General features: G+C 37.5%; 1 long non-coding RNA gene across 1 annotated transcript; it reads right to left on the reverse strand.

Annotated features, from left to right (window-relative positions):
- Positions 1–6,683: 6,683 nt before the first annotated feature.
- LOC133829271 (uncharacterized) lies at positions 6,684–7,640 on the reverse strand. Its single transcript, XR_009891651.1, has 3 exons — positions 7,573–7,640; positions 7,279–7,343; positions 6,684–6,972 (listed from the first exon to the last, which is right to left on the reverse strand). It is a non-coding gene; the product is annotated as an uncharacterized LOC133829271 (long non-coding RNA).
- Positions 7,641–8,507: the final 867 nt, after the last annotated feature.

Below are 8,507 nucleotides of genomic sequence, written 5' to 3' on the forward strand. Positions count from 1 at the left end.
CCTTTAGAAACACAAGAACTTTGACACAAAACAAAGGTTTAGAGATAGAGATATTTTATTGTTAGGATTAGGCTTCACAAAAATTTGTTTGTATTACAACTAAATGACAAAATCATACAAGTAAATCAATCTCATAAAATAGTTAAACACAAATTATAAAAAACACAATGGATAAAGGTTAGAGTAGACCTTCCTTGACGAACAAAACCCTAGGGACATAAAATCACGAGCTATGATTTTATGTGAAACACAAAAGTGACAAGGCTTGACACAAATGAAGATTTGTTGTCCAAAAGCTCTATTCCTAGCCTTCTTTTGAAGATGCTTCAAGCTACAACCAGTGGAATGAGATTGAGATTCACAAGCCTTGGATCTCCATGCAATTCAAGCTTTCTTGATGAAGATCTTGGAGAAAACTAGTAATCTTGGAGCTAAAGAGAGAGTGTGTTCTTCTTTAGTGAGAAAAAGAGGTGAGTGATTAAGTCACCAATTAACTCATTTTAACCCCTTAAATAGTATAAGATCCACATTAGACTCAACCAATGAGATTATAACATTTAAATTTAAGTTTTGGAGCTAAAACACGTAACTATACAGACATTCTGTAACGGTCTGCGTCGCCTGGCTCCAGGCGATGCGTCACCCTATACCAAGCTACATGTCACTTGGTACATTCTTTCTCTAGGGTTTTGAGAGCCCAGGCGACATATCGCTAGTGCCTCTGTAATTCGGCTCCATGAGGTGTCTCAAAACACCTCCAAAAGCTCCCAAACTTTTTGGGTACTCTTATATACTCCAAGTAAACATTTTGGACCCAAAAGTTTGATTTAAAAATACCTATACTCAAAGTCAACTTTCACATGTTGACTTTTGTGAAATCGTTATTGTTTTAGCACCTCTTCGTGCATAAACAATTCTACCATGTATTTAACCAATCTCAAAACTATATACATGCCAATTTAGTCATATTGTTTCCCTTAGTTCCCAAAATACCCTTGCCATTTGTTTCCCACACACTCTCTCTATTCTCACCCTCACTCTCTCGGTCTCGAAAGAAAAAAAACCTCGAATCCACGAACCCAAGAAAATCGCGTGTGGGTATTGTCTTCCACGACCACGACGAAGCATCTTTGGCTCTCGGAGTTGACAATTGGAGAAGGCGAGCTCGAGAAAACGGACCAAACGACAAGGAAAGAACGAGAAAATGACAAAGGTGAGGGATTTAATTTTTTAATTTGCAATATGTGTTTGTGGCTGGTTTATTTGTTAATTTTTTTTTCATGGGATAGATCGGGGCTGGGAAATAAAGAGATTTGGGTATTTTTAAAGTTTTTTGACCCACCTCGATAGAAATCGACATGTCTCAACATGCCTCGATGAATAGGGCCTCGATAGAAATCGACAGGACTCTACATGCCTCAATAGAAAGAATTCAAAATTGTTGGTTTTTAGTACCTCGATAACCCTCGATAGGTCTCGATAGGCTTAGATAGATGTTGAATTTGAATGTGTCTCGATAGACCTCGAAAAGTCTCGATGTAGCTCGATTGAACCTAGAGGTGAATGATACCTCAACATGCCTCGATAGGCATCGATGGGCCTTGATGTTTAGCTGGTTGTTTTTTAAATTTTTAGCTGAATTTGTGCCTTGATATGCCTCGACAGGGCTTGATTAAAATATACATTCTTAGAAATTGTGATACCTCGACAGGCCTCGATGGGCCTCAATGAAAACTGTTTGCCTTTCAATATGTATTTCCTCGATATGACTCGACATGCCTCAATGGTCCTTGATGGTTACCAAATTTTTTAAAATGTATTATTAACAATTTTTTTTTGTTTTTTTTTTCAGATGCCTGACCTTATTGTACCGTTGGACAAGAATTTTCCAGCTCGTGTTACTTATAGGGGGAGTGCTCACTTGGAGACCCTTATAGAGTAGTTTCATAGGCATGGGTCGATTGAACGGGCAAAGACATGCACATTGGGATAGTTCTTTAAGGCGAAGGCCTTCAATTTTTCTAGGGTTCTACTTTGCGTAAGGTGGAAAGCAAGAAGCTTGAAAAGGGTCAATTCTACGTGGGCAACAGTCTATGTAGATTTGGTATTGTGGAGTTTGGCCTAGTTACCGACTTGAATTTTGGCAACACACCGTCTCAAGATGAGTTAAAAGAACATCTTTCAAGTGATCGAATCATCGAAGAATATTTTAATGGTGAGGTGAAGGTTAGTTTTGGTCAGTTGGAAGATGCTTTGAAGGATTGTACAAACCTAGAAGATGCATTTAAGCTGGGTTTATGCTACTTGATAGAGGGGGTACTGCATGCCCTTGAGAAGACAACTAGCATATAGGGTGATTCACTGAAGTTGGTTGAAGATCTCGATTACTTCTTCAAGTATCCATGGGGGAAGTTGTCATTTAAGAAGTTAATTAGAGGAGTTCATAGAGACATGAAGAAGCAATCAAAATTTTACAAGGACAAGAAGAAGGAGAGTTCAGGGAAACAACAAAATGAGTCCAAGTACAATTTCTATAGTTATGCCCCCACACTTCAGTATTGGGCTTTTGAGGCCATACTAGATATTGGGAGGAAATATGGTGAGAAGAGTGGGAACCAAATTCCCAGCATGCTTAGTTGGTCTACCAAGACCGATATCTTTCATTCTACAACACAGTTGGTTCCGTTGTTTGGCAAGACTCGAGTAAGTTCCACTTTATCTTTTTAAATGTGACAAACTAATTTATTTAGGATTTAATTTATTAAAGTATTTTTGAAATATGATATTTTTTTAATGCAGTTGACTGTATTTTTCATGTTGAAGCCACGTCTTGGTTAGGTAGAATACTACAATAGCCTCACTGATGTTGATGGTGATCTATTCTGTAATGCCCCGAATTCTCCGATATGGTTTAATGGCGGGATTAGTAGGCCGGGAGGGCCATACTTGTTTAATTATGCCATTAATCGAATAAATGCATGTATATGTGAATTATATTATTATATGATGTTAAATGCATGCATGTCGGTCCACATTTGATAACAGGGGTGTGATGGTAATTTGGCCCGTTGAGGGTATAATTGTATGCATGTCAATGATATGTTGTTGAGACCACATTATAATGTGGGTTTGTTCGAGCCATTCAGCATGAGACGATCTTGGATTATTTAAAATAACGGTTTAGTCATAACGGGAGTAAGTTCGAGGCTCGGGGTGAGTCTCGGGATGTTTTAATGATTAGAGCGTTGCCAGAATTAAAGGGTAACGGGATATGAATTGTTGGTATTTGAGAATATCGAGAATAGCGGGAATTGGAGAGCATTAATTATGATTAACGAAATAGGTGAAAGATGATGATTTTACCCTTGGGGAGACTTTGGAAGCTTTAAATGACCTAGAGGCATTAAGGTCATTTGGCTTGGGTTATATATGTTTTAAGTTGGTTGCAGAAGCATATAGAACAAAACAGAGCAAGCTTCTCCTTCCCGTACATCATCTTCTCCCTAATTCCCTTTGAAGTTTTTGGTCCCAAATTGAAGTAGCAAGATAGGAAATCAAAGCTTGGAGGTTATAGACTTAGCTCATCTACTAAGGAGGATTCAAAACCAGCTGGAGGTAAGGATTTGTCCATGAATTTTAGGTGTTACTCTATTTTTCTTTTAGTTTTCAGCCTATAGATTTTGATGTGGAAAGTTGGAATCAAGGGGAGTTTTTGTGTATGTTTGATTGGGTTTTGGTGAGGGGGTGATGTAGGTGAGGTTTAGGGGTTGAATTGGAGGTTTTGGTAAGGTTTGGGGTTGGTTTGGAAGGTTGGTTCCAAGGAAAACGCAAGGGAAGAAAAACCAGGGTGTTGGCTGAATTAGGGCCGAAGGGCTGCGGCGCTTGGGGAAGGGCCGCGGCGCTTGAGGCAGAGGCATGAGGGGATTGTTTCTGTTTCGAGGAAGGGCTGCGGTGCTTGGGGAAGGGCTGCGGCGCTTGAAATTCATTTTGGCCAAAAATGTGTTTTTGACCTAGGGATGCAAACCTTAGGCATCGAGATCGATCCTACTACCCAGTTTAGTGGGATTCGATGTCCCGGAGGCTAGGTCTTAGTCTGGAAACATTTTATTACTCAATTTATTTATGGAATCCCATATTTGGTTATGATTAGGTGACAGCTAAAGGACTAAAAGTCAGATCGTTCTCAAGGGTCGTTCTTATTATTAATCCTCGCTCGAACCTGAGGTAAGAAAACTGCACCCTGTGTATATATGACATGCGTGATTGTTATTGAGGCATGTTGATTGATAAATGTGGATGTGGATTGCCTATTAAATGCTAGCGAATGTGGTTTTACTTGTATATGTACTGACTAGTCAGGGACACTAACCTAAGAGTCAGAAATGGCATAGCGTCATGAACGTCGAGCCAAATGAAGATTAGATCTAATCGATATCAGCGTTGAATGGCTCTAAGGCATTAATGCTGGACCGACCCTAAGGTCAATGAACTTATAAGTGCTTGTCTAGTCTAAGACTAGTTACTAGAGCCAGGGCTTAAGGTCCCGGTGGCTGTTTGTCACATGGCTAGGGAACGCTGTTCCAGGGTTATGACTTTAAGATCATGAGGAGGGTTATGTTGGTGACTAGTCACCATGCACCTATCCTGTTCGAACTAATAAAGGTTCACTTATCTATAAAGCCCCGGTGACCCTATCGTCACAAGGCTAAAGGGAGCTGGACCCATTTTAGTGACTTTTGCGACTGTCACCTATTTGTTTGGACTGATGGTCCTGAATGATTATTACGATCATTGTTGATATTATATCATGCTTTATTGTGTTTTCTTGCTGGGCCTTGGCTCATGGGTGCTATGTGGTGCAGGTAAAGGGAAAGAAAAACTCACCCAGCCTTGAGTGGAGAGCTTAGGTGGTGATGTGTACATATGCAGCCGCTTTACCACCACGGCCACGGAGTTCTCAGAGGAACTAGGGGGTTTACCCTATTTTTGCCGCTTAGGTCGGCGGGTCTGATATTTTGAAACAGTAATGACCTTTTTGAGTTGTAAATAACTTGTAAATGTTCTTATGGGCCCATGAACAGTTTCATGTATTTAATAAAATATATCCTTTCTTTTTGTTGGTTTTCACCTTAACCTGTTAATGACACTTAGAACACGTTTTTAACCAAAGGACTCGGGTAGCGTGTCAAATTTCTGGTTCACCGTTCACTGTAATAGTTCTGGGGTAACCAGGGCGTTACATATTCCCTGACTTGGGAATGGGAGTGGCTGAGGTTGAGGGTGAAGTAGAAGAAGAAGTAGGTCTAGAGAAAGTTGCACAGAAGCTGGCTAAGGTTGCAAAATCAGCTTCTATTTTTTATGAGGATGTCCTAAAGGAGGTTGAGCCCACTTCTAAAGCAGTTGCATCATCATTAGGGCATCCCTCCCATCCTAAATGAGAGCCGCTGGTACAGAGGCTTGAACGAGTAGAGTAAGGCCAAGGAAGTTACTAGAAAATCAGTCAGTGATCATGGCTCAGTTGGCGAAGTTATTACATTGGGTGAGAAGTGGTCTTAGGCATCAGATATAGAGTCTGACATCCTGCCTGCAGATTATGAGGCTGAGGGTCCTTCTACTCTTCTAAAGGAGGTCATGGCGGCCAGTGATGATGGTACGACTGGTGTAGTCATTTTTTATCCTAGCGAGGTTGAAGGCCTTAAGTAAGAGGAACAAACAAAAGCCAGAGTGCTGCAAGGACTTCACCGACCTGACAAGGCGCACACGAATGTGCTTAGACAAAGTTATAGTCATTGTAGATCCTTTGAAGCCGTGTGACGAGAAGCAATTGTGTACGTTTGAGAAGTGGATCCTAGGGAAGATTAACCATAAGCATGATCAGGATGTGAAGACTGGGATCCATAATGTGGTGTGGTTCATACAGTTGAACATAGTCAGGACTTGGCTTTGGGATTCAGTAAGTACTTTAGTTATTTTTTTTTTCTTTTCATTTTAAATTATTGACTTTTTTCCCAAAAAATTTGACTTTATTGCAGCATATCGGTGTGACCCTCCATTTGTTGCGTAGGCGACGCCGCTTCTTGAAGGGAACGTATCACCAAGAGGAGGTTGTTTTAAATACAACATTCCCTAGGTGTGCATGTGTCGTTGGATGAATGCTAAGTAGACCCGAGATAAGTTTGTGTGGGATGAACACTACAAGAAAAAACAGTATTCATAACACTTAAAAACTGCTAACCGGGACTATTGATAACGCTTCTGAAAATGCTAACATAGCCCCTGTTATTAAAAGTCCAATCTTTTCTATAACAGTATTTGAATGTTATGTTTGGTGTTATCTTAAACTATTCAATAACACATTTTGAGTCGCTATAATATTCAAATAATAACATTTAGATAGAGTTTTTGGTTATAAATTTGAAGTTTAATCTAACACTTTTTTCATAACACTTTTCAACTGTTACATTTGATTATTTTGATAACATTTTTAGTTTGTTATATTATATAAACCATAACGATTTTTTACGCTTATAATATGTTTTTAAATCATAACATATAGTAATAAAATTGTTACTTTAGTGTGGATAATATATTTTAAATTATTTTTTGATAAGTATACTTATATGGTTTTTTTTAATGAAAAGATTTTCATTATTGTATTTTGATAAACAAAATCAAAATTAATCATAAAATGTAATTCTCAATAGATTGATAAACCATAAGTATTACATTAAACAATAACTAATTCAAACCATGAATGTGTCTACTTCATGAGATCTTAGTTCTAACTTAAATTTGAAAGCTTAACATAATAAAGTTTTATAATCTTGAACATTTTTTACTTCAAACTATAGTTTGGATGATGCTATTGTTGCTGTTGCTGTTGCTGATGTTGTAGCTGTTCTTCAGCTTGTTGTGCTTGACTGTGAACCCCAGATGGTGTACTAGTCCTTCGAGGGAACTTGTTCAAACTCTCTGAAAAATAAATAGAGAAAGATAAGCAGCAAATATAAAACTGCATGCTAACAAGAATGAAACTATTCTCATAAGAAATATAATCCAAGGTCAATAAGTCTTGGAACCCCTTGTAATCTGGTTTTGGTATCAATAAAGATTCATTCTAGTTATTCAACATACTAGTGTGCATCAGCAATACAAAGACCCACGAACAGATTAATGGTGTATTCAAGAGACCACTGACACTCTTTAACCACAAAATATAACTCACCTTCAAGAAAATCTTTTACACTACCCAAACCTTCATTTATTCATTTTTTTTACCTTTTATTGGGTGCCTAACATCTAGCAGAATTTATCAAAAATTTGAGGCTTTCCAAGTCATCATCCTGTAATAGCATGAAGAATTTAGCCGAAATCAGCATCATTATGAAGTGATAAACCAGATATTTCTAGACAAGTTTAGATCTATTTTGTTCCTTTGTTTACTTTTTAGTTTTAGGATATACACAAATAAGATTTAACAATAAAGATATCTTAAACAAAGAAAGAAAAGAATTTAAATGTTATAAATTCTATAGATATAGGTGCATCTGTAATTAAACAAAGAAAACTTACAGTAAAAGTAGTTACAGTTCTTTTGGTGCACAGATCCAGCCTCAAGTCCAGATTCTTTTCATGGAAAGATACGTCTCTGAGCATGTGACAAGTATAGACATGTTCAATCTAAAAGAATAATTAATTGGAGAAAAACACAAACCTCAGAACTTGATGATGAAAGTTAAATATCATCAACTTGTTTTCTTGTTACAAAATCTACTGTGATCAAGTATAGACTGCTCAACCTCGACTGAACTGAAGCAACAAAATAAAAGATTAATCAAATAACCTATATCAAAAGTTAACATTACAAAACAGTGGTAGATTTCCCTTTTTCTGCTAGAATAAACATCATACGTATGCAAACACTAAGACTAAATCCCTCTAAAAGACTTCGATTGGTAGAGAGAATTAAAACTAGAAACAACATATTCCATTATAAAAAGATCTATTTAAACTATCGAGAATAGTCACATTCACACAAAACCAATATACATAAACTATGTTCCTCAAGCTATACAAAATCTAAAAATATGCGTCCTCATATCTTACAAATTGAAAAAATCCCACTCAAACATTAGAATCCTGTCGTACCAAAAAGTAATTTTAGTGTCCACATCATTATGTCAACATCACATGTTTAATTTATCTCAGTTTCTCCAAAAATTTACTCATCAAAATAATTTGAAGCCTTGCATGGATTCTATGCTACATTACCCCCAATTAAATATGTGGAATTTCTAATAATAGGCACATCCTAGGTTAAAAATACATAGATAGAAAGATGTATAAATTACATAAGAGAAAGAGGGAGAAAGCGAGAGAATACATTGTAGGCAAAGGAAGCTCTGGTTTGACTCTTGGTGCCATAGTTACAATGTTTGTCTCAGGACGAATGGCTTTCCCTGTTGCTCCCGTTGCCATGTCTTTTTTCAGCTTTTTAACTGATGAGC

This window comes from Humulus lupulus, chromosome 4 (genome assembly GCF_963169125.1).
Source record: "Humulus lupulus chromosome 4, drHumLupu1.1, whole genome shotgun sequence".
Classification (NCBI taxonomy): Eukaryota; Viridiplantae; Streptophyta; class Magnoliopsida; order Rosales; family Cannabaceae; genus Humulus; species Humulus lupulus.